Below are 25627 nucleotides of genomic sequence, written 5' to 3'. Positions count from 1 at the left end.
AACTTTCTGTGAACGAAGCGTGCTCTTTAGCGGGTAGGTTTCTGTGAACGAAGCGTGCTCTTTAGCGGGTAGGTTTCTGTGAACGAAGCGTGCTCTTTAGCGGGTAGGTTTCTGTGAACGAAGCGTGCTCTTTAGCGGGTAGGTTTCTGTGAACGAAGCCTGATCTTTAGCGGGTAGGTTTCTGTGAACGAAGCGTGCTCTTTAGCGGGTAGGTTTCTGTGAACGAAGCCTGATCTTTAGCGGGTAGGTTTCTGTGAACGAAGCGTGCTCTTTAGCGGGTAGGTTTCTGTGAACGAAGCGTGCTCTTTAGCGGGTAGGTTTCTTTGAACTTGGGGTGGATGGTGTTGTGGTGCCACTCCACATTACCTGTTTTTGCGAGCGCTACAGCCTGGTGACAAAATCAGGAAAATCCTTTTGTCCTTAACAATGGTGAACAGAAAATCGTGTTCCCATTCTACATGAAAATTATGTTTTTTGCTTTTTCTGTTGTGCCTCCTCCATCGTTACGTTAGCTTGCGTATCGTTAGCTTGATAGCTCGTGAGCGTTACAACAAGTGCCTGAGCTAGTTAAGGCGGGAGTCAGAGACATAATTTGTCAGACGTTAAACCAAGAAACTGTATTTGATTGGCCAGATATACACCTTCCCCGCCCCTCAACCCCCATCACTACACACAGGGCTCACGCATGGCACATTTGAAATTGAAGTCATAAATAATAAGAAATAAATTAAAACATTTAGACATTTATGATTTTTTTTTCTCTAATTTTGAACACTACTCGCGATCGACTTGGAATGCTTCAAGATCAACTTGTCGACCGCGATCGTTGGTGACTCCTGCTTTAGGACATAAAAGGGAAAGGCTTTAGGACATGTTTGGGAAAGACTTAAGGACGTGCTGGCAAAAGGCTTTAGGTAATGCTGGGGAAAGGCTTTAGAACAGATAAGTGGCCAAGAAAATAGAAGACTTTATATTTGGTTGGCCAGATGCCGCCTGGCTGACCTGCTCTGCTCCCTTCCTGTCTTCCTCTCTCCCTCTCTTCCTCCACTCCCTCTCTCCCTCTCTTCCTCCACTTCCTCTCTCCCTCTCTTCCTCCTCTCCCTCTCTCCCTCTCTTCCTCTCTTCCTCTCTTCCTCCACTCCCTCTCTCCCTCTCTCCCTCTCTTCCTCTCTTCCTCCACTCCCTCTCTTCCTCTCTCCCTCTCTTCCTCTCTTCCTCCACTCCCTCTCTTCCTCTCTCCCTCTCTTCCTCTCTCACTCTCTTCCTCTATTCCTCCACTCCCATTGCCCATCTCCCTCCCCGTGTTACAGAGCTGTCTCTCTGGCACAGATCCCCCAGGCTTATCTATAAACATCCTGTTATTCGGAGGCCCAGTCACGTTTGGACTTTCCCCTGTGATGCGGGTAGGCTCACTATCATCACGGGTAGAGGTAAAACTTTGGTTTATGAAAATATTAGGTTTTGAGTCTTCAAATCGCCAGTGTCAGTCGTACTGTACGTGTTATGTCTTTGGGCCAGACACAGCTGTTGGTGCCTGATAAAGGAAGTGTTAATGACTGATGAATTTTGAAGAGCCACCTCCCTTTGAGGCTGTTAGGCTGTTTTTCACTGAGCAGTCACCTGCTGGAGTATTGACACATTCACAGCTGGCCAGGCCCTGCTGTAGCCTATTATGTACAGGAAATGGATAATTGCCGCTGGCTTGGAAACAGTAAAGTATAATGTTTCCTGCTGGTTCAACAGCAACTAGCTTTGGAGAGAAACATATCGATAAAGATATTGAACTGACCTTGACACCTTTCCCTTTCCATTAAACATTGGCTTACTGTACAGTATCCCACCTATCGATAAAAATAAAGCTACTTTGTTCCTCCCATGTGGGGGTCATTGCTGATATTTGCCCTCTCTGCAGCTATGGTGTCTGTGTCGCTGTGGGCCTGCTACTGAGCCTATGGCTGGAGCTGTAGTGCTCCTCTGAGCACCAATGACGTAAGCCAGTTTCCTCAGGATAGACGACAGCAGGCCTCTCAACCAGGGGGGTTGAGGAATGACAAAAACATCCTCTCCCTCCATACCTGCCCCCGGCCGCGACCTTGTCCCCTTTCCATGCTCCGACGCTTTTTTGCAGGAAGGCCAGGTTTCCTGTGTGATGGAGGAGAGGAGGAGAGGGGGATGAGGGAGAGGGGAAGAGGGATGTGACGGTTGGGCTTGTGCACGTAGAGATTGTACAGATTGACTTTATGTTTTAGCTGTGTGTGGATGTTGTTCTGTTATGTCGTTTTCTGCGCAGGTGCAGCTTTATGGGATCCATGAAGACAAGATGCAGCAGTGTAGGAGGTGGAGGAGGTGGAGGAAAGACAATGGGACTAAGAACCAGAGCAGACTTCTTCTACATGGACAAACATATTGGTATGTGATAGGGAAATTACATTTTTGTGATTGGGATTTGTGTTTGTCATTGTATTCCTGTTTTGTGTTGAGCTGGTTGATAGAGCTTACTATATCCACATATTATGACGTTTTGAGACAAGACTGAATTGTCTGGGTTTGTAAAATATTTTGTTGATCTATTTTAGCCCATATGTTATGTTTAGTGTAAAAACTTGTCCATATATCCTCCTGGGGGATCTGTACTCCAGCATTATAGCTGTGTCTAACTGCTTACTATGGAATTACTAAAAAACACGATGGCACATTGGTTAGCTCAGTGAATAAAACACACATACAGGTGTACTATCGTAATTTGACCAATTTCTCACAATAGGAAAATAATCCTGCAGCAACAGGAAATGTGAACTATTATTTGGATTATCATTCATGGACATTTTTGTAGGTGTTGATACATTTTTAGTTAGTATAAATACAGTTTGACATTTTAAAGTGTAAATTATAAACTTTAGAAGCCTTTTAAACTTCGAATCCACTATAATTTGCATTTCCTGCTCAGCAGGAAAGTTCTCTGTGACAACAGAGTGATCAAACAGAGTGATAGTAGTAAAACACATTAGCCTCCTGAGGGATCTCACCCAGATCCCTGGACCATGATTACCACATAGTTGTTTTAATCAGCTCATGCCTGGCTGGGATTGTTTGGAGCTATTTTGGTGTGGCGAGAGCTGAGTCCTGTTGGCATAGCTGTGTCTCTCTGACAGACATGGGGACGGACTCTCAGCTGCCAAGCCAACCAGGCGGTGGCAGCGTTCTCTTCTTACTGCCAGGGTAAGATGCGCGAGCAAGAACCTGCTCACCTGCTGGGTTTGGGCTTGCTTTCTTTCTCTTGCTTTTTATCTATTGGTCCCACTGCACAGAGCAAGCTAAATCAAGTGCACCTTAAAAAGTATTTGAAAGACAACAAATCCTGTTTTGGCTAGGGTATGTGCAAATTTCAGGGTGAGAATGGAAAAAATAATACACTGAAAAATTACTTATGTCTGCAGGTTTGATACTGTTTGCTGTTTATGGACAACGTTTCTGCCACTGATAATGTCTTGGTGAAGTCACAGGGAACATATCTGATAAGGTCTTGGTGAAGTCACAGGGAACATATCTGATAAGGTCTTGGTGAAGTCACAGGGAACATATCTGATAAGGTCTTGGTGAAGTCACAGGGAGCATATCTGGTAAGGTCTTGGTGAAGTTACAGGGAACATATCTGATAAGGTCTTGGTGAAGTCACAGGGAGCATATCTGATAAGGTCTTGGTGAAGTCACAGGGAACATATCTGATAAGGTCTTGGTGAAGTCACAGGGAACATATCTGATAAGGTCTTGGTGAAGTCACAGGGAGCATATCTGATAAGGTCTTGGTGAAGTTACAGGGAACATATCTGATAAGGTCTTGGTGAAGTCACAGGGAGCATATCTGATAAGGTCTTGGTGAAGTCACAGGGAACATATCTGATAAGGTCTTGGTGAAGTTACAGGGAATATATCTGATAAGGTCTTGGTGAAGTCACAGGGAACATATCTGATAAGGTCTTGGTGAAGTCACAGGGCACATATCTGATAAGGTGTTGGTGAAGTTACAGGGAGTATATCTGGGGCTCAGCTGCTGAGCTATTCAGCCTACTGTCCTCCTCTTACACTCAGGCACAGAGATCTGTAGCCCGCCCTCGCTCACTCAGCCCACTAGCTGGCTGCCATGGGTTCGGGCTTTGGTCTCCGTATCTATCTGCCATGTTGTACAAACAGGATATTGTCAGAGAGACTGCTTGAACTCCATCCATCCTGGGAAAAGCGATTGCTCCTCTTCTCTCCTGGACTCAGTTACACCTCTGTCTATTTCCATCTGGCCAGCTGTGGTAGGGGACATACCGATAGCGCTCTCAGATTCATCCCCCCCCCCCCCCCCAATCCCATCACCAGTCCTCTCCTCCCCTCCAAACTCCTCCCTCCCTTCTCCTCCCCTCTTCTCTCTCCTCCCCTCTTCACTCCTCCCCTCTCCCTCTCCTCACCTCCCCTCTTCATCCCCTCTGCCTCCCTCTCCATCTCCCTCTCCACTCCACTCCTTCCCCTCCCTCTCCACTCCTCCGCAGTCCCTCTCCTCTCCTCATTTCTCCTCCTCTTTACCTCTAACCCCCTCTCTCCCTCTCCTTCCCTCTCCCTCCTCAAGTTGTTTTGTTTCGCTCTCCTGATGCGCTGACATGAATCACTCAAGATTAAACAGTGTGTGCGTGAGTGCAAGTGTGTGTTGATGGGAGCCCTGTAGTGACCCTGTCCCACTTCTCACAGGAACCAATGGAAAACAAGACAGAGTGTTCTGTCTGATTGCTGCTCAACTTCTGATCATCAATGCTCACGTTACTCCTCCCTCCAGCCTAACTTACTGCCAGGCTGGCTGAGTATCCTGTCAAATCAAATGTATTTATATAGCCCTTCGTACATCAGCTGATATCTCAAAGTGCTGTACAGAAACCCAGCCTAAAACCCCTAACAGCAAGCAATGCAGGTGTAGAATCACGGTGGCTAGGAAAAATTCCCTAGAACGGCAAAAACCTTGGAAGAAACCTAGAGAGGAACCAGGCTATGAGGGGTGGCCAGTCCTCTTCTGGCTGTGCCGGGTGGAGATTATAACAGAACATGGCCAAGATGTTCAAATGTTCATAAATCACCAGCATGGTCAAATAATAATAATCACAGTAGTTGTCGAGGGTGCAGCAAGCCAGCACCTCAGGAGTAAATGTCAGTTGGCTTTTCATAGCCGATCATTAAGAGTATCTCTACCGCTCCTGCGGTCTCTAGAGAGTTGAAAACAGCAGGTCTGGGACAGGTAGCACGTCCGGGGAACAGGTCAGGGTTCCATAGCCACAGGCAGAACAGTTGAAACTGGAGCAGCAACACGGCCAGGTGGGCTGGGGACAGCAAGGAGTCATCATGCCAGGTCATCCTAAGGCATGGTCCTAGGGCTCAGGTCCTCCGAGAGAGAGAAAGAAAGAGAGAAAGAAAGAATTAGAGAGAGCATACTGAAATTCACACAGGACACCGGATAAGACAGGAGAAGTACTCCAGATATAACAAACTGACCCTAGCCCCCCGACACATAAACTACTGCAGCATAAATACTGGAGGCTGAGACAGGAGGGTCAGGAGACACTGTGGCCCCATCCGATGATACCCCCGGACAGGGCCAAACAGGAAGGATATAACCCCACCCACTTTGCCAAAGCACAGTCCCCACACCACTAGAGGGATACCTTCAACCACCAACTTACCATCCTGAGACAAGGCAGAGTATAGCCCACAAAGATTTCCGCCACGGCACAACCCAAGGGGGAGGGCGCCAACCCAGACAGGAAGATCACGTCAGTGACTCAACCCACTCAAGTGACGCACCCCTCCTAGGGACGGCATGAAAGAGCACCAGTAAGCTAGTGACTCAGCCCCTGTAATAGGGTTAGAGGCAGAGAATCCCAGTGGAGAGAGGGGAACCGGCCAGGCAGAGACAGCAATGGCGGTTCGTTGCTCCAGAGCCTTTACGTTCACCTTCACACTCCTGGGCCAGACTACACTCAATCATAGGACCTACTGAAGAGATGAGTCTTCAGTAAAGACTTAAAGGTTGAGACCGAGTCTGCGTCTCTCACATGGGTAGGCAGACCATTCCATAAAAATGGAGCTCTATAGGAGAAAGCCCTGCCTCCAGCTGTTTGCGTAGGAATTCTAGGGACAATTAGGATGCCTGCGTCTTGTGACCGTAGCGTACGTGTAGGTATGTACGGCAGGACCAACTCGGAAAGATAGGTAGGAGCAAGCCCATGTAATGCTTTGTAGGTTAGCAGTAAAACCTTGAAATCAGCCCTTGCCTTAACAGGAAGCCAGTGTAGGGAGGCTAGCACTGGAGTAATATGATCCAATTTTTTGGTTCTGTCAGCTCCACAACAACAACCTAAGCACCCTCCCTCACATACACTCTGCAATCTGCACTTGAGCCAAGGGTAGGCTACACCGTTGTGGGTTTGTGAGGGGAGGATGAACACAACAGGACATAGTTTTATCCAGGGATGAAAATGACCAGATGTTTTCTAGGCATAATATATGGAGACAGTTATCAGGTGGGTTGCATGAACACTTCAAATACAATTAACCTGCATACTGTTAGGTGTTCCCAATCACATTTCTTAATTAAATGGACAATGTTTTAACCAACAATTTGTTTACTGAGAAAAACACCCGCCCCAGTATAAGACCAGGCTGGGCCATGGTCATGGCAGTGTCATCACCCCTTGATTAGTTGAATCAGGTGTGATTGTGTTGACACAAAAGCATGCACCATGTATGGCTCCTAAGTCCCCAGGACCGGGATTGAAGAGCTCTGGGTAAGAGGGGACAGTTGTTTCTCAGGTGGCCGGAGAGAGACTTCCCCACACACAGATATCCCCCTCTGCTGGTGTGATCTCACCAGACCATTACTTAGGCCTATGCTAGCTAGTGTACTATAGCTCCCTGAGATGGTTGTAAAGCCATTGTATATCAGGTTTCCCTTCTACACCCACATCAGCAGGTGCAGCTCTCTCTCGCTCTCTCCCCTATCTCTCTCTTCCCCTATCTCTCTCCCATAACTCTTATTTTGTTTCTCTCTCTCTCTTCCCCTCTCTCTCTCCCATATCTCTTATTTTGTTTCTCTCTCTCTCTCGCTCTCTCTCTCTCTCCCATATCTCATATTCTCTCTTTCTTTTTTGCTCGTTACTCTTCCCTCTTTCTATTTCTCTCCGGACTCTCTCTCTTCCCCTCCACCTTTCTGTTCTATAGAGACAGAGAATGGTTGCTCTCTCCCTTGTGTTACCTACTGGATAGGAAATGGGCCATGGGGTGGAATGTAATGTGCACTTCTCAAGCTTCAGTCCCCCCTTAAAGAGTGTTAAGAGATTTGGGCTAGACAGGCTATTCAGATGATTTTCTGAAATGTTCAAATCCACAGGGATCTTGGCTTCCACCAGCCTGCACTATGCTGTAGCCTATTTCATGTTATGGTTTTAGATTCAAACCTGTCCTTTAATCTCTGTGCTTTAGCCATTGGCTAGCATCAGTTGCCACGGAAATGTAAGGAGTGCAGCTAGCCAGCCTCTGTATTTAAAGAGTGAGGCTAGAAGCAGCAATCCATACAAAAAAACTAAAAACTATTTAAATCATAAGTACAGTAAGTTAGTCCGCAACAAGTGTCATGTAAACTATTTATTAGATGTGAAAATCAGTTTGAGCCTGTGTAGCTTGTACCCTTCATGTTCTGTCTCTCTGTCTCTGTCCTTCTATCTTCTGTTTCATGTGTGTTTCATTCGTAACCAGGGGTAACCCTGACTCATTGCATTTTTGATCGAAATATAGTTACACCATGCAACTGGAGTAGGACCCCCCCCCTGAACTGGAGTAGGCCCACCCGAATGCCAGTTGGCTTAAAGCATGAGTGACAGTTTCTCTCTCTCTGGTGGTGGGGGAGTGAAGGGTGAGGGATGACAGGGGGGGGTAGGAGGCACAGGGACTCCCCAGGGCCCCTTGGAGGAGGTTGGGATAGGTAGAGAGCGTGAGATGGATTGTCAGGCTTCAGTGAGGGATAGGAGGAGCTCAGAGATAGTTGAGGGTATAGATTAGAACATCGCTGGCAGTGTCCTCAAAAACCACAAAAGCGATTTATTTTGATATAGCCAGTTAGGGAATGCTTTAACAATATGTCAATCATTAGATTCTCCGGCTACTGTGTGTACGTTGTGTCGTCTCCCCCCTGACTAGCTGTCCCAGCGGGACTGTTTTAGTATCTGTTAGTGGTTGTGACTGAATGATCACTTTGCACCATCCAAGAGTTCTACAGCTGTTCCCCTTGGATTATGATTGTGTGTCTATGAGTGTGTGCAGGTCAGAGGTGACAGTCTAGCTTTTCAACACTTTCCCAACAGTCCTCGGCCTCTCGGCGTCGGCACCAAATTTCTCAGTGATTGTGTGTGCCGCAGCTCAGTGCTAGCTTCATGTTATTGCTGAAATATCAGTTTGAGCTAAACTGGTCTCCTGCATGGATTACAGTAAATGTGAGATATGTGTTGGTGTACTGTATGAGTTGCAGTCACGTGTTTGTATGTGTACCTTTATATGGCACAGTCTCAGGCTTCAATTGGTTTCTTGTTACTGCGTTAAGATGGTTTCAGTTTACTTTCTACCTTCACTACACTCACTTTTAAAGACTCAAAAATGTTTGGGAATATCACCGTGATAATAAATACTGAAACAAAGTCTTAGTGAAATTCCTAAAATGAGGTTGTACAGGTTGACGACGTCATGACAGGCCTAGGTGTGCCATTGCTCATCTTGACTAACCCCCCACATGCCTACACACCCCACAACACCCACTTCCTTACACCCTACGAACCCGAACCCTCCAATCCCCCTCTTTCTCCTGAGACCAAACCAACAGTTCACAGTCTAACCTAATGTTGCATTAACAGTCAAGTAAGTAGACAATAAACCCTTAATAAAGCCTTTAGAGACATTCTGCAGACTATGTTAAAGTGGATATAGTCTTATTTTTAACACTTGTATGTACAGATGTAGGATTTTAATTTGAGCCAGTTTGCTTCAGCAGGAAAATAATCCTGCAGCAGCATTTAGCAGACACTCTTATCCAGAGCGACTTACAGAAGCAATTAGGGTTAGGTGCCTTGCTCAAGGACACGTTGATAGATTTTTCACCTAGCTTGGGGATTTGAACCAGCAACCTTTCAGTTACTGGCCCAATTCCCTTAACCCCTAGGCTAGGCTACCTGCAGTATAGATTTTAAAGTGAAAATTACAAACTTTATAATCCCTTTTAAACTTTGAACACACTGCTGTGCAGGAAAATTATCAACAACAAATGAGTAGTCAAATTAAGATCATATATCTGTATGTACACGACTATACATCCAGGGCGGCAACCAAACCTTACAGTATACACAGATATAGACAGTTCTAGATAGTATAGATATAGACAGTTCTAGATAGTATAGATATAGACAGTTATATATAGTATAGATATAGACAGCTATAGATAGTATAGATATAGACAGTTATAGATAGTATACATATAGACAGTTATAGATAGTATAGATATAGACAGTTATAGATAGTATAGATATAGAGAGCTATAGATAGTATAGATATAGACAGCTATAGATAGTATAGATATAGACAGTTATAGATAGTATAGATATAGACAGTTATAGATAGTATAGATATAGACAGTTATAGAGAGTATAGATATAGACAGTTATAGATAATATAGATATAGACAGCTATAGATAGTACAGCTATAGACATGACAGATAAAGATACATATAGACAATACAGATATAGACAGGATAGCTATATCTATAATTTGTGTTCCTGTTCAAAATGGGTCGTTTGATATCCTGATCTCTTCTCCTCATCGCGGTAACCACCCAGAACCCAGGCAGAGAGTGACAGGCGGGAGAGTGGCCGGACTGACATGGCGCTTTTATTTTTAAATAGCCGTGATACAGCAGAAGCAGCACAGACGCATCTATTAGACATGCAGGACCCTATAAGGTCAACTTCCATCCACTACACACACTGGCTGATTGAACCAAGCTTTTCTGGAGGGAGGAGTTCTCTTCTCTGCCACCTATTGGTAGGATACTGTCATGACATGAGTTTCTCTGCCACCTAGTGGTAGGATATTGTCACGACATGGGTTTCTCTGCCTCTTAGTGGTAGGATACTGTCACGACATGGGTTTCTCTGCCTCTTAGTGGTAGGATACTGTCATAACATGGGTTTTTCTGCCACCTAGTGGTAGGATACTGTCACGACATGGGTTTCTCTGCCTCTTAGTGGTAGGATACTGTCACGACATGGGTTTAACTGCCTCTTAGTGGTAGGATACTGTCACGACATGGGTTTATCTGCCTCTTAGTGGTAGGATACTGTCATGACATGGGTTTCTCTGCCTCTTAGTGGTAGGACACTGTCATGACATGGGTTTCTCTGCCTCCTAGTGGTCGGATACTGTCATGACATGGGTTTCTCTGCCTCCTAGTGGTAGAATACTGTCATGACATGGGTTTATCTGCCACCTAGTGGTAGGATACTGTCATAACATGGGTTTCTCTGCCTTCTAGTGGTCGGATACTGTCATAACATGGATTTTGGCGTTCACTTACTAACTCTCATTGCTTTGGAGGGGAGTTGGTTTCATCATCAGGTTTTTGGGAGGGTAATACTGATGCCTCTTCTCTATATTAGGTTAGTGAAATTGTGCTAGCACTTTATTTTACAGTACTTTATCCACTGATTATAACTGTGCAGTTACCATTTTATTATGTAACGTAAATACCTGGTACTTTAGGGTTTAAAAAACCAACAACTCTGAACCAAAGCCTTCATTATTTTGTCAGGAGATACATTTTTTTTCTCTTTCTCTCTGAGGGGGTGTACTTTAAGTGGTGCTAAATATGCTGCGTGATTCATCTGATTGTGTTGAAGAAGCCTAGTAGAGGATCTAACTGTGTATGTCCTGCTCTCTTTCCCAGCAGGAGAAGAGGAGGATGGGGGGAGAATAGTGGAGGGGAGTAGAGTCCTCTACATACACAACCCTCTACACAGCAGGTAATGGACATACTGTGGATGTGTTTACCTCTACTTAGTGTCTGTTTAGGGATGTGTTCAGGGTGTCTACATTTAGACTGTGTTGAGGGGTGGAGGTGCTATTACAGGTTACTGTACTATACACTGTAGTATAGAGTTCCTTATCCCAGTAGAGCGTGTTATGCCCGTACCGGGAAATGAACACAGATAAATACGTCAGGTTAAATTGGCCCCACTCAAAACTTATTCAGACACAGCATGCAAGTACACACACACACACACACACACACACACACACACACACACACACACACACACACACACACACACACACACACACACACACACACACACACACACACACACACACACACACACACACACACACACACACACACACACACACACACACACACTTAATGCTCATTCACACACTTGACGCGTACACACTTGTCCAAAATGGCAGTGCATTATTGGCATCAGTCTTGCTTGTTCAGCCATGTCCAGGTCTCAACTGGGGAAGAGCAGGTGTACTGCTGTCAACAGAGGCTCATTTTTGCATTACCAGTTCTCGGAAATGTATCTTACGTTTATGTCATCATATTATAGGAACTCTGTCAGCAAACACTCTAAAGACAATAATCTGTTCTAAGATAGTATTTGTGATAGTAAGCCCCTAGTGAAAAGAAAAATGCTCTTCCACTTAATTCCATTTCTATATTGACCATCAATGCTGGTTTATGAATAAGATTTGAGCGGAGAACAAACTTAGCAACTCCAAAACTGTACGATCCCACTCAGCTCATGAAGGAATGTTAATGTGGAACTACACAGGAGGTTTTTGCCACCCTGATTAATGGAGAAGACAAATTAGGTTTTTATTTCTCCCCTGTGAAAATATTTAACTGACAGGACACAATAACATGTTTACCACTTTGGCTGTTGTTTCAGTGTCTAGTTTCCCTTAACCTGCAAAACACCAGAATGACAAGTGAGAAGCTATCCTCCTGGCGTGTCCAAATAAAGGCTGTAGCCAGGGCTGCTAGGGGCCTGGGTGGTGGAGGGCTCATTTCACAGTTTTACCCAGAGTGCAGAGCTACATAGTCTGGACAGTGGGAGAGCAGAGGGTCATGTGGCCCTGCTTGGGGCGTCACGGTTTTGCACTGCTCAGAATAAGCCCTGTGTGTGTGTGGTTGTGTATGTGTATGTGTGTTTTGCATGCTCAGAAAAAGTCAGGCGAGCTCCAATTACCCTCCTCTCACGGATTGTTTGGTGTCACTTGTCATCTGACGGCTGGATATGATGATTCTGCGCCTCTAGTGTAAAAGGATAGTTATGCAGGACCCCCCCGGCCCCCCCTAGCAAATGTACAAGTGTCACAACTCAATTGGTGTGGGACACTCAAAGCTAACCCAATTAGAAAAGCAAAGCAACCTCCCTCAATCCCATTTTTCTAGTAGGGTTAGGGCTACTATTGGCCCTTTCTGTCCCTGACTCCACCCACTAGGGTCTGCACATGGACAAGTGTCCCAAGCCGTTGCATTGCATTGTGGGACTGGTGCATTGAATTTCTTCGGACTGTCACCAAATGCCCATTGATGTTGACCTGGGAAGAGGAGAGGTAGCTATAAACCTGTTATTACCCTGGGAAGAGGAGAGGTAGATATAAACCTGTTATTACCCTGGGAAGAGGAGAGGTAGATATAAACCTGTTATTACCCTGGGAAGAGGAGAGGTAGATATACACCTGTTATTACCCTGGGAAGAGGAGAGGTAGATATAAACCTGTTATTACCCTGGGAAGAGGAGAGGTAGATATACACCTGTTATTACCCTGGGAAGGGGCAGGGGAGAAGGGATATTCTATGCTTTGCCCCAGTTAGAAAAACAACAGTAAATTAGGGAATGTAACGACTAGTCACCCTGTCACACCTGAAACCTGAGCAATGATGGAAGACACTTTTAATGTGGCCCATCAGATCACAATCTTCCAAAGAGGGGGAATCAAAGATACTGTAATTCATGAATGAAATGGACAATGTTGTAGATTTATATCAAGAGGTTGATGCTGGGTAAACAGACTGACCACAGCGCAAATAGTTTAGATTAAAATAGATTTTATTTGGCTTTTTCAACCCTGGCCTATATCATACTAGATTCGTGTGTATTGGGTATATGTTTGTAATTGTTAGATATTACTTGTTAGATATTTCTGCACTGTTGGAGCTAGAAGCACAATCATTTCGCTACACCCTTCATAACATCTGCTAAACACATGTATGTGACCAATAAAATTGGATTTGATTTGATATACTGCTAGGTTCAGTGGAAAAAGTGTGAAGTATCTGTTCAAGCATCAGGCTGACCTAACAGAAGGAGCAGGGTTTGCAGGCTAAGTGACATGATGCCTGGACTATACGGGAAGAGGGAGGGAGGAATGGAGGAAGGGAGGGAGGGATGAAAGGAGAGAAGGAGGGTACCCCTTAATGAAACACACAGGGGCTAGGTTGAAACACAAGCAGCTTCCTCCATTTGAGTTAACCACCATCTGTCCATCTCTCTCTACCTCCTTTCCTCCACGCTTCTCTTCACTCCTTCCTTCCCTTCTTCTTCAGACCCGGGACAGAGAGGACCTGAAAGACGAGTGTGTGTGTGTGTCTCCCTGGGAACAATATCCTGATGCTGCATGAGTGTGTCAAGTAGAACTCCAGCATCAGTGATTTTGTTGCCAGGGAGAGGACAGTAGCGACCGGACCTTACAGCTTGTCCTCTGTCAGAAAGAGTATGGGAAATATACTGTGTGTGGGCTCCCGAGTGGCGCAGCAGTCCAAGACACTGCATCTCAGTGCTAGAGGCGTCACTACAGACCCTGATTCGTTTCCAGGCTGTATCACAACCGGCCGTGATTGGGAGTCCCATAGGGAGGCGCACAATTGGCCCAGCGTCGTCTGGGATTGGCCAGGGTAGGCCTTCATTGTAAATAAGAATTTGTTCTTAACTGACTTGCCTCGTTAAATAAAGGTTCAATAAAATATGTTCACTAAATGAATCCAGTATTTCATCATTCAGTAGATAGTAGTAATTGAATTGAATCTGTACAGAAACATTTATTACATAACATCAAATAAACTTGAAACTAGATATTTAAGATTCCTGCGAATCAATCACATAGCGGCAGAGTAGCTATTTTCTAGACGGCCCTAGCTGTTCTCCCGTTGAAGTGTGTGACGTCTTTGACATCGACTGTCTGCTATTATCAACAGAACCACTAGAGGACACTCATGCCCACATAGGCTTGTAATAATATGCCATGGTGAAAGTCCTGAAGATAGTAAGGGGTCCTGAGGTTGCACCGGCCTCTAAAACCATCTTTCCTCCAAACACTCTTGTAAACGTTCAGGTTCTGATTTTGAGTCAAAATTGTCATTGCAGCTTCTCTGTAGAGCTTTGTGTGTGTGTCTCTCTCTGTGTGTGTGTGTGTATGTATATTGTCCTCTCACTGTCTCTCTCACCAAGGAGGCTCTGCTACATTAGCCAGGCAATTAATTGATCTGTCTGTTCTCTGCTACTGGTCAAGTCCATGGGACTGACTACTGTATACCTATTTCTCTCTCTCCTTCTCTCTCTTTCTCTCTCTCTCTCTTCTCTCTTTCTCTTTTCCTCAATTCCTATTTTTGTCTTATTTCCTGGATTACTGACCCTCTGAATGTGGCCCTGGCTCAAATCACAAGGTACAGTAGTATTCTGACCTTCTCTCTAAGTCACTTTTTTTTTTGAAATTCACATTGATAGACCTGGATGTCAGGAAGTTGCAACATAACATCGTAGTGTTCTGTAGTTGTAGGGCATCATGATGTAGCAACATGACAAATTACATTTGTTCATCTTCACTTGACAGACTTACTTCACTCCAGAGAATGAGTTTGCTGTTTCCTGTCTCTGGATGGACCCTCATCTTATTGGCTACCGAAAAGGGGTGTGGTCATTGTGGAGCAAACTAATGAGAGAGAACAATGGTATGCCTCTGATATGTAACTTTTACTAACAGTGTCAATAGTTGTTGACCATTGCTTTGCAGTTCCATTGTCATGTTCTTTAGCTAACAGTCCTCTTTCTTTTATAGTAGTGTGTGTGTTTGTGTGCGTGTGTGTGCGCATGCTTGCGTTGTTTGCTCGTTTGTGCGTGTGTATTTGTGTGTCTGTGTGCGAGTGTGTGTGTTTTAGCTATGTCTGTATGTAGGGCGTTGGTAGGGGTATTTTGGGCAGTGCTGCTGTGGCCCCCTACTCACACCTGTTACACAGTGAGTTGCTGATCTAGGTGATACAGGAGACACAGATTAAAGCTGTGTGTGTTGTGTGAGTGTGTATGTGTGCATCTTCTGGGCTGTGTGTGGTGTGCCTCTTGCATTTGTTCGTCATACCGCTCAGTGAGTCAGCATCTCCGTTTCCTTTCCTGAGTCACTCATTTAACGGTTGCCCGGTGACCACAGAACGGAAAAAGGTTCCTATTGCGTGTTCGCCTGCGAGGACGGCCACCAATATTTATTCAGGCCTTGCAGTAAGTGGCCAGGAGAAAATTATAAATATAAATTCTCCAATGATTGCCTGGGTGCCATGTCATTGGATGGAAAGCACACTTAGTAATCCGTTTTAACACTTCCTCTTTTTGAAGGAGATATACTGTTGCTACGGCTCATTGTAAAAGGAGACAATGGATGTCTCAATAGATGTTTAGTTTTATGTCGAAGAATAACATCAAATGAACTACATTTTATGTGAAAGAATCACCTTTTTCTCCATGCAGGCATGAAGACTTCCAGTGCTGGCTCTCCTCAGGTGAGAGGGTCCCCTAGGCCAGTCTTTTCGCCCCCCATTGCAACCTTGCCACCCCCCAGCCCTGCATCATCAGAAGGGGATGAACCAGGACATGGGAGGAAGGTGTCTTTCTTTGATGATGTCACTGTCAATGTGTTGGATCAGGTAACATCTATCAGATAATTGGTATTTTACATCGGAATCATGTTTTAATACCTACAGTATCTAAATAATGTCATTTTGAACATTCTCAATAGGAGAGTCCCACCAGGGAGCTACAAAGTCACTGACCAGAAACCTACAACAAAGAGACCAAGGGTCAAACTCCATATGCAAATTTACAGACACAGACCTGAGACCAACGATCAATCCCCAAGCAATGTCAACCTTCTAACTCAAATGTCAACCTCAGGGGTCGTCTCCTTAGAGGACTTCACTCTTCTCTACAGGTGTTGGTTTAGAATGGGAGGATGACTTCTCCATCTTGGACAGCACTCTCAAAACTAAGATGGTCGACCTCCATCTTATTAAATCAATTAACATTTTATTTGTCGCATGAGCCGAATACAACAGGTGTAGACCTTACTGTGAAATGCTTACTTACAAGCCATTAACCAACAATGCAGTTCAAGAAATAGAGTTAAGAAAATATTTTCTAAATATGCTTAAGTAAAAAATTAAATAAAAAGTAACACAATAAGATTACATAACAATAACGATGCTATTTACAAGGGGTACCGGTACCGAGTCAATGTGCGGGGGTACAGGTTAGTCAAGGTAATTTGTACATGTAGGTAGGTATTCAGCAGTCTTATGGCTTGGGGGTAGAAGCTGTTTGGACCTAGACTTGGCGCTCCGGTACCGCTTGCCGTGCGGTAGTAGAGAGAACAGTCTATGATTTGGGTGACTGGAGTCTTTGACAATTTTTTGGGCCTTCCTCTGACACCTCCCAGGAAATAGGTCCTGGATGGCAGGAAGCTTGGCCCCAGTGATGTATTGGGCTGTACGCAGTACCCTTTGTAGCGCCTTATGGTCGGATGCTGAGTAGTTGCCATACCAGGTGGTGATGCAATCAGTCAGGATGCTCTCGATGGTGCAGCTGTAGAACTTTTTGAAGATCTGGGGAACCATGCCAAATCTTTTCAGTTTCCTGAGGGGGAAAAGGTGTTGTCGTGCCCTCTTCACGACTGTCTTGGTGTGTTTGGATCATGTTAGTCTGTTGGTGATGTGGACACCAAGAAACTTGAAACTCTCGACCCGCTCCACTTCAGTCCCGTCGATGTTAATGGGGGCCTGTTTGGCCCTCCTTTTCCTGTAGTCCACGGTCATCTCCTTTGTCTTGCTCACATTGAGGGAAAGGTTGTTGTCCTGGCACCACACTGTCAGGTCTCTGACCTCCTCCCTATAGGCTGTCATTGTTGTCGGGGATCACTGTTGTGTCATTAGCAAACTTAATGATGGTGTTGGAGTCGTGCTTGGTCACGCAGTCGTGGGTGAACAGGGAGTACAGGATGGGACTAAGCACGCACCCCTGAGGGGCCCAGTGTGGTAGATGTGTTGAGGATCAGCGTGGTAGATGTGTTGTTACCTACCCTTACCACCTGGGGGTGGCCCATCAGGAAGTCCAGGATCCAGTTGTAGAGGGAGGTGTTTAGTCCCAGGGTCCTTAGCTTAGTGATGAGCTTTGTGGGCACTATGGTGTTGAGCTCTGAGCTGTAGTTAATGAACAGCATTCTCACATAGGTGTTCCTTTTGTCCAGGTGGGAAAGGGCAGTGTGAGTGTGATTGAGATTGCGTCATCTGTGGATCTGTTGGGGTGGTATGCGAATTGGAGTGGTTCTAGGGCTTCCGGCATGATGGTGTTGATGTGAGCCATGACCAGCCTGCTTGAAACATGTCGGTATTACAGACTCGGTCAGGAAGAGGTTGAAAATGTCAGTGGAGACACCTACCAGTTGGTCCGCGCATGCTTTGAGTACATGCCCTGGTAATTCGTCTGGTCTTGCGGCCTTGTGAATGTTGACCTGTTTAAAGGTCTTGCTCACATCGGCTACAGAAAGCGTGATCACACAGTCGTCCGGAGCAGCTGATGCTCTCATGCATGCTTCAGTGTTGCTTGCCTCGAAGCGAGCATAAAAGGCATTTAGCTCATCTGGTAGGCTCGCGTCACTGGGTCGGCTCGCGGCGGTGTTTCCCTTTGTAGTCCGTAATTGTTTGCAAGCCCTGCTACATCCAACGAGCTCAGACCGGTGTAGCAGGATTCAATCTTTGTCTTGTATTGACGCTTTGCCTGTTTGATGGTTCATCTGAGGGCATAGCGGGATTTCTCATAAGTGTCCGGATTAGTGTCCAGCTCCTTGAAAGTGCCAGCTCTAGTCTTTAGCTCGGTGCGGATGTTGCCTGTAATCCATGGCTTTGGGTTGGGATATGTACGTACGGTCACTGTTGGGACGTCGTTGATCCACTTATTGATGAAGCCGGTAACTGAGGTGGTCTAGAGTTTTTTTCCCTCTGTTTACACATGTGACATGCTGGTAGAAATGAGGTAAAACGGATTTAAGTGCCTGCATTAAAGTCCCCGGCCAATAGGAGCACCGCCTACGGATGAGCATTTTCCTGTTTGCTTATGGACTTATACAGCTTGTTGAGTGCGCTCTTAGTGACAGCATCAGTTTGTGGTAGTAAATAGATGGCTACGAATAATATAGATGAGAACTCTCTTGGTAGATAGTGTGGTCTACAGCTTATCATGAGATACTCTACCTCAGGCGAGCAATACCTCGAGACTTCTTTATTATTAGACATTGTGCACCAGCTGTTATTGACAAATAGACACACACCCCCGCCCCTCGTCTTACCAGACGTAGCTGCTCTGTCCTGCCAATGCACCAGCTCTATAATATCCGTGTCGTCATTCAGCCACGACTCGGTGAAACATAAGATAGAACAGTTTTTAATGTCCTGTTGGTAGGATAGTCTCGATTGTAGATCATCCAGTTTGTTTTCCAGTGATTGCACGTTGGCCAATAGAACCGATGGTAGTGGCTATTTACTCACTTGCCTACGAATCCTCACAAGGCACACAGACTTTCGCCCCCTGCATCTACGTCTTTTCTTCACGCGAATGACAGGGATTTGGGCCTGGTCTCCGGGAAGCAGTATATCCTCCTCGTCGGACTCATGAAAGAAAAAGTATTTGTCCAGTTCGAGGTGAGGAATCGCTGTTCTGATGTCCAGAAGCTCTTTTCAGTTATAAGAGAGAGTAGCAGCAACATTATGTACAAAATAAGTTACAAAAAATGCTAAAAACCCCCACACAAAATAGCACAGCTGGTTAGGAGCACGTAAAACGGCAGCCATCCCCTTCGGCACCATTATATTAAGTCATATCACAGTCCAGTATACTATACTTCAGCATCCCCCCACCAGACCTCTACACCACCACACCAGAGGTGGAGTGGTCCATCCACCCATGCCTGCTCACAGTTGAGACCTTCCAGTCTGGTCCTCACCCACGTCTCTGACGCTGACCTGGAGCAGTGAGGCAAGTGGTTGGATATACAAACTTGTTTTTCTGTCACCAATAGAGCCTTGACCTCCTGGAAAAAATGACTTATCCTCTCTCTCTCCCTCACTCTCTCTCCTCCTTTCTCCTACTCTCCATTCTTTTCCACTCCTCTCCCCAACTCTCCCCTCCTCTCTCCATCCTTTTTGTGATGAGTCAGTATTTAACGGATTGCTAGCTTGAAGAAAAATAAATCTTTTTTATTTCCGATAGTTTGAAACCACCTGTCAGTTGGTTACACTGACATCACAAAGCTCTGTGACAGTGTCTGACTCCATAAGCCTTCTATCTGGTGACATTGATCACTGGACTGTGTAGTAGCTACACTGCCGCACGTCATGCTCTCGTGCCACATTCAGCCTTAGGCCAAATGACGTCATCATTACACAATGTACTAAGTGGTCTAGTAAATAGATATTATTGACCAGTTATATATAATATTGATCAGTTATAGGTAATTTTGATCAGTTATATATAACATTGGTCAGTTATAGGTAGTATTGATCAGTTACAGATAATATTGATCAGTTATAGACAATATTTATTTATTTATTTTATTTCACCTTTATTTAACCAGGTAGGCTAGTTGAGAACAAGTTCTCATTTACAACTGCGACCTAGCCAAGATAAAGCACAGCAGTTCGACACATACAACAACACAGAGTTACACATGGAATAAACAAACATACAGTCAATAATACAGTATATTATTGATCAGTTATAGGTCAAATTGATCAGTTATAGATAATATTGATCAATTATATGGTTAATATTGATCAGTTATAGGTCAAATTGATCAGTTATAGATAATATTGATCAATTATAGATAATATTGATCAGTTATACATAATATTGATCAGTTATAGGTCAAATTGACCAGTTATAGATAATATTGATCAATTATAGATAATATTGATCAGTTATAGGTCAAATTGATCAGTTATAGATAATATTGATCAATTATAGATCATATTGATCAGTTATAGGTCAAATTGATCAGTTATAGATAATATTGATCAATTATAGATCATATTGATCAGTTATACATAATATTGATCAGTTATAGGTCAAATTGATCAGTTATAGATAATATTGATCAGTTATACATAATATTGATCAGTTATAGATAATATTGATCCATTTTATTATTTTATAATAAGAAATTGCACAGTGTGTGTGGACTCTAAACAGAGCCCACCGGGCACACACTGGTTGAATAAATGTTGTTTCCATGTCATTTCAATGAAATCGGGAGGGAAGGAAAGGAAGTGAGAGAGAGGGAAAGAGAGAGGAAGTGAGAGAGAGGGAAAGAGAGGGAGAGGCCCCTTTATTTGTCTATCTATGTCAAGGTGTGTCCTTGAGTCCATCTGTGGGCTGGGGACAGCTCTATGACCAGAAGGGTTGGAGGACAGAACAGGACGGCACTCAACTCTAATGCGCATGTTCATGCTTGTGTGTGTGTGTCCTTGTGCCTGTGTGTGTGTGTGTGTGTGTGTGTGTGTGTGTTATGGTATTTATGCCAGCTTGTAAGAGCTTAGTTTGCACATTATTAAAGCATACCCAGCACAGTGTAGTTATCAGTTATCAGAGCCCATGGGTAGACTAAATACATACAGTTGGCCTGAGGAGAAACTAAAATCGAGAAATGTTTGCACAGAACCTGAAGTGTGGTTGGGTTGATTTCAAGAAACCTAGCAGCACACACACACACACACACACACACACACACTCTCTCTCTCTCTCTCTCTCTCTCTCTCTCTCTCTCTCTCTCTCTCTCTCTCTCTCTCTCTCTCTCTCTCTCTCTCTCTCTCTCTCTCTCGCTCGCACGCACGCACGCACGCACGCACGCACGCACGCACGCACGCACGCACGCACGCACGCACGCACGCACGCACGCACGCACGCACGCACGCACGCACGCACGCACGCACGCACGCACGCACGCACGCACGCACGCACTCACTCACTCACTCACTCACTCACTCACTCACTCACTCACTCACTCACTCACTCACTCACTCACTCACTCACTCACTCACTCACTCACTCACTCACTCACTCACTCACTCACTCACTCACTCACTCACTCACTCACTCACTCACTCACTCACTCACTCACTCACTCACTCACTCACTCACTCACTCACTCACTCACTCACTCACTCACTCACTCACTCACTCACTCACTCACTCACTCACTCACTCACTCACTCACTCACTCACTCACTCACTCACTCACTCACTCACTCACTCACTCACTCACTCACTCACTCACTCACTCACTCACTCACTCACTCACTCACTCACTCACTCACTCAAGGACATCACCACTGTACATTTTGCTGCTGGGAGCTGCTCACCTGTGTTTGACATTCTCTTTAGATACCGGCAGATATATTTGTGGAACCATAACACTACAGTTGAAGTCGGAAGTTTACATACACCTTAGCCAAATACATTTAAACTCAGTTTTTCACAATTCCTGACATTTAATCCTAGTAAAAATTCCCTGTTTTAGGTCATTTAGTATCACCACTTCATGTTAAGAATGTGAAATGTCAGAATAATAGTAGAGAGAATGATTTATTTCACCTTTAATTTCTTTCATCACATTCTCAGTGGGCCAGAACTTTACATACACTCAATTAGTACTTGGTAGCATTGCCTTTAAGTTGTTTTACTTGGGTCAAACATTTTGGGTAGCCTTCCACAAGCTTCCCACAATAAGTTGGGTGAATTTTGGCCCATTCCCCCTGACAGAGCTGGTGTAACTGAGTCAGGTTTGTAGGCCTCCTTGCTCGCACATGCTTTTTCAGTTCTGCCCACATATTGTCTATAGGATTAAGGTCAGGGCTTTGTGATGGCCACTCCAATACCTTGACTTTATTGTCCTTAAGCCATTTTGCCCAAACTTTGGAAGTATGCTTGGGGTCATTGTCCATTTGGAAGACCCATTTGCGACCAAGTTTTAACTTCCTGACTGATGTCTTGAGATGTCGCTTCAATATATCCACATAATTTTCCTGCCTCATGATGCCATCTATTTTGTGAAGTGCACCAGTCCCTCCTGCAGCAAAGCAACCCCACAACATGATGCTGCCTGTGCTTCACGGTTGGGATGGTGTTCTTTGGCTTGCAAGCCTCCCCCTTTTTCCTCCAAACATAACGATGGTCAATATGGCCGAACAGTTCTATTTTTGTTTCATCAGACTAGAGGACATTTCTCCAAAAAGTACGATCTTGTCCCCATGTGCATTTGCAAACCGTAGTCTGGCTTTTTTTATGGCGGTTTTGCAGCAGTGGCTTCTTCCTTGCTGAGCGGCCTTTCAGGTTATGTCGATATAGGACTTGTTTCACTGTGGATATAGATACTTTTGTACCTGTTTCCTCCAGCATCTTCACAAGGTCCTTTGCTGTTGTTCTGCGATTGATTTGCACTTTACGCACCAAAGAACATTCATCTCTAGGAGACAGAATGCGTCATCTTCCTGAGCTGTATGACGGCTGCGTGGTCCCATGGTTGTCACGCCCTGACTGTAGATTGCTTTGTATGTTTCTATTTTTTGTTTGGTCATGGTGTGATGTGGGTGGGCATTCTTTGTTTGTATGTCTAGGTTTTGTATTTCTATGTTTTGGCCTGGTATGGTTCCCAATCAGAGGCAGCGGTCTATCGTTGTCTCTGATTGAGAACCATACTTAGGTAGCCTGTTTTCCCACTGGTAGTTGTGGGTGGTTATTTTCTGTTTAGTGTTTGTTGCACCTGTCAGAACTATTCCGGTTATTCCTTTTGTTATTTTGTATTCAGTGTTCAGTTTCGAATAAATAATATGAACACGTATCTAGCTGCACCTTGGTCCTCAACTTCTTCCGATGAATACCGTTACAATGGTGTTATACTTGCATACTATTGTTTGTACAGATGAACCTGGTACCTTCAGGCGTTTGAAAATTACTCCCAAGGATGAACCAGACTTGTGGAGATCTACAATTTTTTTTCTGAGGTCTTGGCTGATTTCTTTAGATTTTCCCATGATGTCAAGCAAAGAGGCACTGAGCTTGAAGGTAGGCCTTGAAATACATCCACAGGTACACCTCCAATTGACTCAAATTATGTCAATTAGCCTATCAGAAGTTTCTAAAGCCATGACATCATTTCCTGGAATTTTCCAAGCTGTTTAAAGGCACAGTCAACTTAGTGTATGTAAACTTCTGACCCACTGGAATTGTGATCCAATGAATTATAAGTGAAATAATCTGTCTGTAAACAATTGTTGGAAAAATTACTTGTGTCATGCACAAAGTAGATGTCCTAACCGACTTGGCAAAACTATAGTTTGTTAACAAGAACATTGTGGAGTGGTTGAAAAACGAGTTTTAATGACTCCAACCTAAGTGTATGTAGACTTCCGACTTCAACTTTATTTCATACAGAATTCTGACTGACTTTCTTGTGTTTCCCCAGGATCCGCCGCTGGGGATAAGAAGACTAAGTGTGTTTGCTGAAGGAAGACAAACACCCAAATAAACAGAAGAGCTCAACAGTGGGACCTTGCTGTTTCACCACTAGTGAACTACATATTCTCCCTTTACAATTTATAGACCAGTGGTCCAACTAAAGGGGTGTAAACCATCCCTTTTCAGGTTACTGTACCACCAAGAGTGAGTTGTTGACCTTTCAGGGCTATGTCTGCCTGTCTCCCAATAAGGATGAGTCTATAACACATTAACAGTAACAGAGGGGTCTGATGACCACAACATAACAACAAGGATTAGTCTAGAACACATTAACAGTAACAGAGGGGTCTGATGACCACAACATAACAACAAGGATTAGTCTAGAACACATTAACAGTAACAGAGGGGTCTGATGACCACAACGTAACAACAAGGATTAGTCTAGAACACATTAACAGTAACAGAGGGGTCTGATGACCACAACGTAACAACAAGGATTAGTCTAGAACACATTAACAGTAACAGAGGGGTCTGATGACCACAATGTAACAACAAGGATTAGTCTAGAACACATTAACAGTAACAGAGGGGTCTGATGACCACAACGTAACAACAAGGATTAGTCTAGAACACATTAACAGTAACAGAGGGGTCTGATGACCACAACGTAACAACAAGGATTTGTCTAGAACACATTAACAGTAACAGAGGGGTCTGATGACCACAACGTAACAACAAGGATTTGTCTAGAACACATTAACAGTAACAGAGGGGTCTGATGACCACAACATAACATAACTTAACGCACACACACACTGAGATGTGAATGCAAATAGAAAAATAAACAGTTAAAATAGATTAACCAACATAAAAAATCATGTTTTATCCCTCTGACACTGAATGGGCAGGTGCAACAAGTGGACTGACATGTGGAAAGCCTCTACTTGATTTTGACAAAGTGCAGTTTTAGCCCTGTTTATACCTGCTTCTAACAGTCTTGAGCATGTCCACATTCTCATTGTGATCTAATTGTGATATTATCTTCCTGACCACCTCCAGAGCGGTTTTTCAAATAATTTGCATAATTTGCATACAGGGAGGGACCTGTACATTTTTTTAAACTTTAAAGTACTACATCAGTCGTTTTTTGGGGGTATCTGTACTTTACTATTTATATTTTTGACAGCTTTTACTTTTACTTCATTACATTCCGAATGAAAATAATGTACTTTTTACTCCATACATTTTCTCTGACTCCCAAAAGTACTCGTTACATTTTGAATACTTAGCAGGACAGGAAAATGGTTATCCCTACTGCCTCTGATCTGGCGGATTCACTAAACACAAATACTTCATTTGTAAATGATGTCTGAGTGCTGGAGCTGGAGTAAAGAGTAAGAGTAAATAAATAATCAGTAAATCAAAATAAAATAAAAACGATTGTGTCATCTGGTTTGCTTAATATTTTATTTATTTTTGTATTTATTTATTTTGAACCTTTATTTAACTAGGCAAGTCAGTTAAGAACAAATTCTTATTTACAATGACGGCAATATACTGTATGTGAAATTATTTATACTTTTACTTTTGATACTTAAGTATATTTTAGCAATTATATTTACTTTTGATACTTAAGTATATTTAAAACCAAATACTTTTAGACTTTTACTCAAGTCGTGTTTTACTGGGACTTTCACTTTTACTTGAGTCATTTTCAATTAAGGTT

The 25627-nt window shown here is 44.0% G+C and overlaps 1 long non-coding RNA gene across 3 annotated transcripts; it reads left to right on the top strand.

Moving 5' to 3' along the window:
• Window positions 1–2283: 2283 nt before the first annotated feature.
• LOC120046841 lies at window positions 2284–25109 on the top strand. Of its 3 annotated transcripts, XR_005476857.1 has the most exons (6): window positions 2284–2409; window positions 11013–11088; window positions 14645–14798; window positions 14966–15083; window positions 15871–16046; window positions 23909–25109. It is a non-coding gene; the product is annotated as an uncharacterized LOC120046841 (long non-coding RNA). The 3 variants fall into 3 exon arrangements; XR_005476858.1 differs by lacking the exon at window positions 14645–14798 and having other exon boundaries at window positions 11016–11088; XR_005476856.1 differs by lacking the exon at window positions 14645–14798.
• The last annotated feature ends 518 nt before the right edge of the window (window positions 25110–25627 follow it).

Source organism: Salvelinus namaycush, chromosome 4 (genome assembly GCF_016432855.1).
Source record: "Salvelinus namaycush isolate Seneca chromosome 4, SaNama_1.0, whole genome shotgun sequence".
Taxonomy (NCBI): Eukaryota; Metazoa; Chordata; class Actinopteri; order Salmoniformes; family Salmonidae; genus Salvelinus; species Salvelinus namaycush.
The sequence above is the reverse complement of the archived record's forward strand: the minus strand, read 5'-3'. Positions and strand labels throughout refer to the sequence as shown.